Here is a 12,321-nt window from a genome sequence, read left to right on the forward strand (position 1 = left end):
CGGAGCTGTATGGCCACACGTTTGTTAATGAATTATTAGGCGGGGTGCTTACGTGCACCCTCTCCGTTTTCAAATGTGATGGCAGGTTGGATTCCCTTGCTGTGCTTTTTCGAAACATGCATGGGGCTGTGGGTTGGTAATAATTGGCGCGCTGCTTTCTCGTTTTCTATACTCCACCAAGTACCGATACAGTGGCTACATATAGTTATTGTTGGCGTCTACGAGCGGTAGCGCATGCGCGTCAGAGTCCCAGATCCACCATATCCAGTAAGATGAAGATGCATGGGTACGACGGGCTATGGCCGGTACTAGGGCTTAACTAATCCTGGTCTAGACAGAACACCACTTAACCTAATCCGACATTCCAAATCAGAAAAGTAATACACAGAGAGCGAACTAATTAGAGCAGTGCAAAGTACACACGTTTGGCAACAAGAATCACGTCTAACGGAATGGATCATGCATATATTTGCAGATATGCAGTCTTATTTTATACTACATATTTCTCCCGCAAAAAATAATTATTTTGTATATATTGACAGCTGAAAGAGTATTCCTGAGAGGCTGAAAGTTTAAGTGCACGTACGTACATAAGAGCAACTCCAACAGCCGCCCGAAAAGGCCCGCGCGCGGTAAGCCGAGTTTTTTGCGCGCGCGGGACGTTTCGACGCGCTCCAGCGGTGGAGGGGAAGTCGCGCGCGCGGGTACCGTTTGAATGCGCGCGGGACATGGCGGCAGCTCGTGCGCTATTTTTGACGCACCGCTTCCGGCGTGCCTTTAAATTGCAGCGCTCGCCACGCGCCTATTCCACACACTTGCCTTCCTCTTCCGCTGCCATGCACGCCTCCACCGCTTCCTCGTTGCTTCCGCTGCCACGCGCGCCCCCACCGCTCCACCGCCCGCCACCGTCGCGCCACCATGCCGCCGCGCCGCCGATCAGCGTCGGGCTACCGCGGCGTCCGCCAGCGCCCCAACGGCGGTTTCTACTCCGAGATACGGTCCGACGAACTTCGGCTCGGCCTCGGCACCTTCGGGACGGCGCGCGAGGCCGCCCGCGCGTATGACGCGACGACATGGCGCCTAGGCAGGCCGCGTGCGCAGATGAACTTCCAGGACGTGTACACGCTCCAGCAGGCGCTGGACCGTGCCCCGCCGCCTCGTCTTAACACGGCAGAAGACCGTGCGGACCACGCCGCCCGGCAGCGCCACCTCCTCGTCGCCCAGGAGGACGAGAGGGTCATGGTGGAGTGGCGTCGGTGCCACCCGGAGAATGTCACCTACGAGCAAGCCTACTGGGCAAGGCGCCGCGAGGAGGACGAGCAAAGGCGCCAGGAGCGGCGGTTGGACAGGCGTCGGCGGAAGGCCCTGGCGTTATCGCAGTGCGACATCGTGGAGAATGGTGGGCAGACGATCTTTACGCCTAACATGATCATTGGTTGGACATATGGATCGATATCTCGGACGACAGCGGCGAGGATGGTGATGATGATGATGGTGCCGTCGACTGGGAGTAGGTTGTAGTTGCACTATCTAGTAGTTTCTATCTATTTAACTATGGAACTATGTAAAATATCTATGTATCTTTTTTTATCTATGAATTTTATTTTAGTTTTATTTTAAAAAATAAATGCGATGTATAGCGCGCGCTGTCTTTTTGCGCCGTCGCTGGAGCTACGCGCGCGCTCAATTTTCACGTTGCTGCTGGAGCAAGCGCTGCCGGCCGCGCCAAACCAGACGAACGGCGCGCGGTAAATGAGTTTTTAGTTAGGCGCGCGCATGTTGGATATGCTCTAAGGATTGACGGATGGACTGAGACGCACGACGCGACCCAACAGCGCTGAACGACTGTGATCTTGTCGATCTTCTGCTCTGGTAGTAACAGTGTCACACGCGCTGGGCGCTCGTCCGCTCATTTTGTTCTTCTCCTTCTTTGCTGTGGCCACGGAGCCACAGTGCCGCGCAGGCTCGCTCACAGAGTCACAGACCTATCGTTTCGCCATGCATGCTAGTACAGATCCTTGAGTTAACCCTTTTATACCACGAAATCGCTGCGAAAACTATGTGCCGTCAATTCCGGCTTCTCTTCGTAACTGTAGATCGACCCTCGCCCCGCAGAGGCCATCGCGTGCTGGGGACGGTGGCGGACCGGCGGTCGATCAGGAGCAGTAGTAGCAGCATGAGATGCCTTGCCGTGGCAGACGGTGGTGTCCACGACCCACGACTCCGAGTGCGCGCCAGCAACAGTGCGAGGGCTGACGGCCGTGGCGCCTTGGAAGAGCAGAGGCGCGTGCATGCAGGGCGGCGGGGCCCGAGCTGCCGAGCACTGTGGTGGTGGTCGTCGTCGTCGCCTCGCCGGCGTGCGTGTCGTGTCGCCGGGGGCTCGGGCCGGGCCGCGTTGCGTGCGTGCGTGCATGCATGCATGCAAGTGTCTGGTCAGTCCGTGGTCGGTGCAGCACGACTGACTTGGCAAGTCGTTGCGGTGCACGGCGTCCGGTCGCCCACACTAGGTGGCACCAGACAGACGCGCCTCCCGGTAGGGCTGGTAGGACCAGGAGTATACGTGCCTGTGCATGCGTGTGGGGACTGCCGGACGAGCACGTGCGTGCGTGCATGCCGGTCGGCACCGGCCCCTACGTGCACGGCTCGCCCGGGAGAGACGTTCGTCGGGTCGTGAACAGTGGCATGCTGCTGGGCGGGCTATTTGTTGGTGCTCGGCGGGCCCACTTTGTAGCCGTGGATGTCTGTGTGTACGCAGTGCTACGTGACTCCTGTTCCTGGACGGGATGGGCTAGATATAATTGCTACCGCTGACAGCATGCCGTGTCTGCTCCCCCTCTCGCTAGATCCCATTCGGTCTCCGGTTTGGTTCAGATCGGTCGGTATCCACTGCATGCAGACTGGTTCCCACTGTCCCCAAACTATCTTTGATCGACGAGTCCAGTCGTCCGCTAGCCATCGGCGCCTAGAACGAACGGCCGGCCATGTCAGTTCAGATCTGGTCATCACGCGTTCAAATTAACGAGGGAATCCGACGACGCCATGACGGACGTGCCAGGCGTCGAGATTGATACGCGCGCGCATCGGTGGATGGTCCATCACAATCACATGGCAAAGTGGTGGCCGGGCCGTTTGAATCTCGTCCAAAGGAAAAATTGCATGAACGGAGGGACGCACGCGCGGCGCCTGGCCGAGCTGTGATCTTGCCGACAGGACGCGCGGGCCGGTGCATGCATCCGGCAGCGCCAGGGCGTCGTGCTGGCGCCTGGCGACTGTGCTAGATTTGCCACGGAGAATGCTGGAGATCTTGCGTCCGCATGTGCCATTTGTTCCGTTCGGTTTTATTACCTCATACTCCCTTCGTTCGGAATTACTTGTCGTAGAAATGGATGTATCTAGATGTATTTTAGTTCTAGAAACATCCATTTTCGAGACAAGTAATTCCGAACGGAGGGAGTATAATACAACGTAAGATGCTACAAATGATTATGTAAGGCTAGTATCAACTTTACACTTCTATAAAAAGGAAGAAAAAATTTATAACATCAACTAAACACAAAAGTAATCAAGGAAATGATTAGCAGTTATAGCTAATATTACCTCCGTTGGACGCCGATTTTGGGGACATGGTTCTAGGCATGCCGCTAAAGCATTTTCATTTTAAAAAATGTTAAAAAAAACTAAATAATTTGAAACTTTTTATGTGGCGAACATGGTTGATTGTTCTACTAACATATGATGAAGTTTTGCTAAGAAGTTACTTCCGTGTTCTCCTGGGCCGAAAAACAAAGTTGCAACTTTAAAAACTTGAATAGTATTTCCTTCATTCCAGAATATAAGATGTATCGATTTTCATGCAAGTCAAACTTGTGTTTGTTTGACCAAGATTATAGAATAAAATATCAACACATACAATACAAAATTAATAAAATATGAAAATAATTTTCGTGATGGATCTAATGATACACATTTGCACGGTAGAAGATACACATTTGCACGGTAGATATTGATATATTTTTTCTAGAAACTTCATCTACTTCATCGGTCAGAGCTGTCCACTGAGCAGAACAACACCATCAAGGCAAACATGCAGAAGAAGATTCCAGATTTCACAAAAAGATTAGTAAGGAAACTACACCCTCTGTCCTAAAATAAGTAACTCGACTTTATACTAAAAGTTAGTACAAAGTCAAGCTTTTTGTACAAAGTCGAGTTGTTTATTTTGGGACGGATGGAGTACTAAATTTGCCTTCTGCCAAAAGAAGATTTGGTTGAGAGGCATGCAGCACGTGAGAGCGGACGTGTACTCGATGATGAACGAGATGCAAGCTCGGTAGACGAAGAAATGGATAAGAGCAACACACAGCGTCCCGAGCCTTGACAACCAAACGATATTGTTTAAACATATACGCTCACATGCATTAAAGTGGATCAAGCGCTTTGCCTCCAGGAGAAATGCTGGCTTTGCCTGCCGGCCAGGAGTGCTGCAGCTTCAGGGCTGTGAGCTTGCCTTTCTCTCTGCCTACACAATCTACTTGGACGACAGTGGAGAGTGGGCAGTCAGAGATCAAAGCCAAGCCAATGGATCACCCGGAATGCCGCTTTCTGATGATGGCTAATTACTACTCTTAGTAGTGCAGTACTGCTAATTCTAAAAAAAAAAGTAGTGCAGTACTGCTTCACTTAATTAAGTGCAGTGCCAGCTGCGTGCTTTTCTTTGTACTATTTGTTGAGATATGGCAACTTGATGGGGCGTAAGATTGTGGGAGTTACTCCAACGTAAAGTACATTGCGTAATCTTTAAATTAGTTTGCCCGAAAATTAGACCAATACGACATGGCTCACGTGACAAAAAAGCAACACTTGCTGCAAAATGCTTTTGAACGGGAATAAACTGTCAAATGATATTTTTGTCACATATCCACCAAAAGTGGATCTTAAAATGCTTAGATTTGAGAGTAGACAATCAGGCATCACTGATCAGAGCCAGGCCAGTGGATCACCTGGGGTTGCCACTTTTGGATGATGGCTAATTACTACTTTGGGTAGTGGAGTACACTAGTAGAAAAATACCTAATAGTCCCAGTTTGTAAGGACCTTTAGTCCCGGTTCATGAACCGGGACTAATGGGTCGTTACTAATACCTCCACCCATTAGTCTCGGTTCAAACACGAACCGGGACCAATGTGCCTCCACGTGGCCCTGTGCGCCGAGCCCAGTCAGGGGGCCTTTGGTCCCGGTTGGTGGCACCAACCAGGACCAAAAGTCCATGTTTTTTTTGGAAAGTGGCTGCTTTAGGGGTTTTGGGGGTTATTTTTAGGTTGTTATATTAGCTAGCTAATAGAGAGAAGTTTCCTCTCTTATATCTTCGTCCTTGGTTTACCAACACTGCTGCTATATATGTTCATTTTACCCGCTGATATAATAACTCATGCATGCTCGCATACATCAGCATATATAATAACAAGTACTCGTCCTACTAATCATGCATCATCATACAACTTCTACTCGTTATTAATAAAAAGTCATACGATCATCATCCTCATAGTCATCGAACCCAACCCTACATAATTGTTCTTAGCACATGATCATCAGTATCAGGTAGGACCTAAGCACCCTTAAGGTAAAATAGCATAAAACAATATAGACCCTGACTCTCCATTATGAAGAATGGCGATCATCCTGTCTCCAATTTTTGCCCTTCGCAGAATGTTGCTTCCAAGAAGCTCCTTACGACTGTCCATACATTTTTTCCATTCTTTGATTGTCATGTCTCCACTTCTTTTAGAAACCCGGTATGGACAGTTCAGACTCGTAGGAAGACCTGGTTGTATGTTCAAAACATGAAGGCTACCGCGTGTATACATCAGATGAGGCACACAATCATTCGGGATTATCTGTTGAAAAACATAGTAATAACTTCGTAGTTAGCAATGATATGATGTACTAGTTTTAGAAGTGTGCAAAAAGATGCACAGATGTCGTAATAGTAAAAAATCTTACCAGGGTATCTCCATGGTAGTTACCGTAGTTCAACACGTGCACTAGTGGCACGTATAATGTTGAGCAGGTTCGATTGTAGACATTGTAATTCTCAAGATCAGTACAAAATGCGACCAGATGATTTTTCTCCTGATAAGTTAGTTCGGAGCCTTCGGTGTAGTAGGTTCTGTCTACCATCTTCCGCACATTCTTTAAAGAATGAAAATAAGCTGTCAATGGAGAATAAGTTGTCAACTATTTTGAAATAAACAATATAAATTTCTTAATAACTATGTTAAGCTCACATGGGGGAAGAATTGGAGGTGTATCCACAAGGACGAAAATCGTAGGTCTCTCTTGCGCGATTGTAGGATCACCAAGATCCATGGTGACAAGCATACCCTCATCAAAACCATACATCTTGCAAAGTGCTTCCCAGTTTTTGCAACCAAAATGGGTTACACTCTGAGCATTGTACAGCTTTACTTGAAAATGTACACCATGATGGGTACTTAGGATAATTTTTTTGGTTTCCATACTTTCATGGTCTTCAAAACCCATCCTCTCCAAGACATAGCGTCTTGCAAAGCATGGGATAAGCTAGTCGAATTGGAAAACATGAAAAATACACGTTAAAATAGTTGAAGTCGTGCTTAATTACGAAAAAAACTATTGTCATCGTTGCGTACCGTATGAACATCGAAGGTCTCCTTGAGCTTAATGCTGAAGCGCCGATCTTCGTCCAGCTCAATGAACCTGTCGCACATACCTCGGTCGTCGTGGCACCAGTGCACTCTCCCGGGCGGTTTTCATCGTCCGAGTACGACATTTCCGGCCTAAGTTCATAATTCAAATATTAAATATATGTACTAAAAAACCTAAATTAGATCATGATTATTAATTACGGGTTGACTATCGGTGATGGTATGTAGCTCCTCCTTTCATTTCCGAGTGCATTATTACAACAAATTGTCTAGCACATGGGAATGAAGGAGAAGCTATCCCCACGATGGCGTAAACCAAATATGAGCATTCAAAGTAGGAGTACTTTTCCAATATGAGCATTCAATAAGCAAAACCAAATCATAAAATAAAGTAGTATTCAAATTAGCATGCATACAATTATAACCAAAAGTACATCATCTCTTGTGTCCGTACATCGTCGAATGCTCCTCGAATACTATCATACATATAGCATCGCTAATTAATACAGCTAGATGTGTAGCGCCCGACGGGTATCGTCGCGGGCGGTGGACACCCAAAGATAAGGAACGATCACATGATCATAGCTCCAGTGAGATCCCTGAAGAACCTGCCAGGTATTGTCGAACCTGCCCTCCAACGCAACCATGTAGCGACGGACGTGCTCGTCCTCCTCGCTGACACGGTGACGTACCACCTCCGCGGTGTCCGGAAGCCTCGGCACCGTCACTGGCCCACGCGACCGCCACCAAACAAGGATCGGGTCAACAACGGGCTGCCTCCTCACCAACCTATGTCCCCCAGGAGGTAGCACCTCCCAATACCAGCCCGACGGAGCCCAGTCCCGAACATGCCCCTGATCAAGCAGGCCTCCACCGCCGAGTCGACGATGACGAGGATGCGGGATAGGCATCGCCGACGTCGATGCGGGAACTACGTACTTCTATATATAGTTAAATAAAATAGTTTTATTAATTAAATCAACTATCTAGTTCAACTACTAAGCACTTACTATAAATAAATAAAGTAGTAATTATATTTTTCTAACTAGCTAGTTCAATTATAGTACTTAATTACTAACACAATCTAAATATCACCAAAAAAATCTATTAACAATAGTATCACCAAAGATACTATGAACAAATTAATACCAAAAAAAATCTATTAACAGAAAAAAATCTAACACAATATGAACACATTAATTACACCAAAAAAAATCTATTAACAGAAAAAAAATCTAACACAATATGAACACATTAATTACACCAAAAAAATCTATTAACAGAAAAAAAATCTAACACAATATGAACACATTAATTACACCAAAAAAAATCTATTAACAAAAAGAATCTAACAAAATATGAAAAAATTAATTACACCAAAAAATCTATTAACAGAAAAAAAATGTAACACAATATGAACAAATTAATTACACCAAAAAAATTTATTAACAGAAAAAAAAATCTAACACAATATGAACACATTAATTACACCCAAAAATCTATTAACAGAAAAAAAAATCTAACACAATATGAACACATTAATTACACCAAAAAATCTATTAACAGAAAAAAAAATCTAACACAATATGAACAAATTAATTACACAATCTAAATTAACATACTATGAACTACATATCTAGATTACTACACATCTAATCTAACAAAAACAATCTATAAACTACAAAAGAATCTAACAAAAATCTAACAAAAATCACAAAAATCTAACAAAAATCTAAATTGCTCACGGCGAGGTCGACGGCGAAGGCGAGGTGCGGCGCGGGGCGGCGACGGCGTCGGGGGCGGTGATGTCGGGGCGGCAGGGCGGGGCGGGGCGGCGACAGCGGCGGGGCGGGGCGGGGCGGGGCGGCGACGGCGTCAGGGCGGGGCGGGTCGGCGACGACGTCGGGGCGGGGCGGGGCGGGTCGGCGACGACGTCGGGGCGGGGCGGCGACGGGGCGGCGACGGCGAGGTGGCGGCAGGCGACGGCGTCCAGAGATCGAGAGGAGGAGGAGAGATCAAAGTGGGGATGCGGTTCTGAAATTTTCCTTATATAGCAAAGCCTTTAGTCCCGGTTGGTGGCACCAACCGGGACCAATGACCCCCTTTAGTCCCGGTTGGTACCACCAACCGGGACCAAAGGTCACTTTTCAGCAGCGCAAAGGGCGGGAAGCAGAGGGCTTTGGTCCCGGTTGGTGCCACCAACCGGGACTAAAGGGTGGGCATTGGTCCCGGTTGGAGCCACGAACCGGGACCAATGGCCGTGTGCTGGCACGGTGCGACACGAAAGTTTAGTCCCACCTCGCTAGCTGAGTGGGGCGCGCAGTGGTTTCTAAGCCCCACTCTTGCACCCCTCTCGAGCCCCTCTCCACTGCAGGCTTACGGGCCTACTTACTACCGCGTTGCCTGATGGGCCTACTAGGCCACCTGCGGGCCTGAATCCTGGCCCATGGTGGGTTTCTAGTCGTATTCAGGTCGTGGGTGCCCAGTAGGAGGCACTTTTTTCCCTTTACTTATTGTTGCTATTTTTATTTTTTTCCCAGATTTTTTGTTTTGTTTTCTGCATTATTTATTTTCTTTTGTTTTTTTTGCTTTATTTTTTAATTCTTTTTGCTTTTAGTTTTAGAACATTTTTAAACTTTCTGTTAGTGCCATTAGTTCTCAAATTTGAAAACACTTTTTTATTTTTTTGTTTTGTTTCGTGCTTTATTTATTTTATTTTGTTTCTACTTACAACAAAATACTTATTGTTGCTATTTTTATTTTTTCCCAGATTTTTTGTTTTGTTTTCTGCATTATTTATTTTCTTTTGTTTTTTTGCTTTACTTTTTAATTCTTTTTGCTTTTAGTTTTAGAAAAATTATAAACTTTCTCTTAGTGCCATTAGTTTTCAAATTTGAATACACTTTTTTTGTTTTCTTTTTGCTTTATTTATTTTAGTTATTTTCCAGTTTTTTTCTTTTGTTTTCTGCATTATTTATTTTCTTTTGTTTTCTGCATTAAAGCATTTCAAATGAACTCTGAAAAAGTTGAAAGTTGAAAGTTGGCATGGTATCACGAGGGCCGAATCATAATGGGCTGCCTTTGGTCCCGGTTCGTCCCACCAACCGGGGCCAATGGTGGTCGGCCAGGACCAAGGTCCATTGGTCCCGGTTCGTCCCACCAACCGGGACCAAAAGGTCCAGACGAACCGGGACCAATGGCCCACGTGGCCCGGCCGGCCCCCGGGGCTCACGAACCGTGTCCAATGCCCCCATTGGTCCCGGTTCTGGATTGAACCGGGACTAATGGGCTGACCCGGCCGGCCTGGACCATTGCCCCCTTTTTAGTCCCACCTCGCCAAGCGAGAGGCACTCGCAGCTATTTATAAGCCCTGAGTGCAGAGACGATGAAGAAGAGGCTCAATGCTCACCTGCACGTTCGTTCGCTTCAAGCCTTGAGGAATAGGGTAGACTGCACGGAGCTATGTGCAGTGCAGTTTACACTATTCCGAAAGGCTTGAAGCGAATTAACTAGCATTGTGCCTCTTTTTTTATTTTTAATGACTTATTACCACACAGAAATAAATAGAAAAAATAAATATAGCAGAAAAGAAAAAAAACTATATAAAAAACTACTCAGAAATAATTAGAAGAAAAAATAGTTGTGATTAACTTTACTAAAATCTTTTTTATTTTTAATAACTTATTGCAACTCAGAAATAAATAGAAAAAATAAATATAGCAGAAAAGAAAAAAAAACTATATAAAAAACTACTCAGAAATGAGCGTAGATGCGCTTATAGAGAAAATTAGACCTAAATTCATAATCAATTTCTACTAACTTCAGAGAAATTCAATATGAATTTAGGTCAAATTTCCTGTATAAGGGCATCTATTTTCACTTTGAGAGCAGCTCAACAAGGCAGAGAGGGAGGGGCTTATAAACCGGTGTGAGTCCCCTTCGGTTGGCGAGGTGGGACTAAACTCTGGCCGCAATAAGGACCACCCCTTTAGTCCCGGTTCGTGCCACCAACCGGGACTAATGGGTTGTCTTTGGTCCCGGTTCGTCCCACCAACCGGGGCCAATGGTGGTGGGCCAGGACCAAGGCCCATTGGTCCCGGTTGGTCCCACCAACCGGGACCAAAAGGTCAAGAAGAACCGGGACCAATGGCTCACGTGGCCCGGCCGGCCCCCAGGGCTCACGAACCGGGTCCAATGCGCCCATTGGTCCCGGTTCTGGATTGAACCGGGACTAATGGGCTGACCCGGCCTGGACCATTGCCCCCTTTTCTACTAGTGGCAGGAGTTCCTAATTAAGGCAGTGCCAGCTGCATGTTTTTTTATTTACCCAATACCTTGGATGGTGGTGCTCATTTGGAGGGTTTATACTTGCCAAAAAAAATGCTACTCCTTTTTCCCTAAGATACAGTGCTTAATCTCTAAGGTTAACTCCATCGCACGACCCCAAACAGACGACCGTTTTGCCCGGATTCTGTCTGTTTGGGTAGGGCAATGAGGTCGTGTCCGGACCTTTCCTGGGATGCGCCGGCCGTGTGCACAACGCGCGGACGCATCTCGACCGCATCCCTGTCCGTGTACATTTTTCTTTTCAAGCATATATCTTTTTTCATCAATGATTTTTGGTACATGGAAGTACATCGCCAAATTTTGACTAGAAAAGTAAGACCGAAGAAAGCAAGAACCACAAGAAGACATTTTACAAGATAACCAACTTCCATAACTGCTCCCGTAATTGGAATAGTGTCTTCTTGATGCATTCATTGTTGATCTGCGGAGGCTCGATCTTGCGTGCTCCTTTCTTCTTCGAATTTAAAGAAGTAGACGTCGATTCCTCACATCTATTCTCATGTCTATCCTCTATTCTAGCAACAATTGCACTAGTCTCATCTCTAGCCTCTAATCTAGCTAAAAGTGCACGAACATCTACAAAATTGCGCTCCATCAATATATCGATGTACTCTTCTTCCCAATACCAAAAATTGCATCCATTCTACACAATAAAAATTTAAGTTAGCACAACTAGTCAAATCTGAGAGCACAACCGAAACTAAGTAGCACATACCCCATCGGTTGAGCACTTGATGAACACCCATCTGGCATGCTCGACGTTGTAGACAGCGGCGCAAGACCTTCTTTGGACAGTGGTCGCCGTCGGTGTCAAAACCGGCAAATCTTGGGTAGGGGTCCCAAGCTCTGTGTCATGGATCGATGGGTAACAGGAGACAGGGGACACGATGTTTACCCAGGTTCGGACCCTCTCTATCAAGTTAATACCCTACTTCCTGCTTGATTGATCTTGATGAATATATGGTTACAAGAGTTGGTCTACCTCGAGATCATATGTTGTGGTGTAAACCCTAGAGGTATGATGAGTAATGTCATAATGATCTAGCCCCTCTATCGACTAGCCTAGCCTCGGTTTATATAATGTACCAGAGGCCTAGGATAACAAGAGTCCTAGCCGAATACGCCGGTGGGGAGGAGTCCTTATCTTGATCACCAAGTCTTATGGAATCTTCTGAAGGAAATATGCCCTAGAGGCAATAATAAAGTTATTATTTATTTCCTCATATCATGATAAATGTTTATTATTCATGCTAGAATTGTATTAACCGGAAACGTAATACATGTGTGAATA

This window comes from Triticum aestivum, chromosome 3B, assembly GCF_018294505.1.
Source record: "Triticum aestivum cultivar Chinese Spring chromosome 3B, IWGSC CS RefSeq v2.1, whole genome shotgun sequence".
Taxonomy (NCBI): domain Eukaryota; kingdom Viridiplantae; phylum Streptophyta; class Magnoliopsida; order Poales; family Poaceae; genus Triticum; species Triticum aestivum.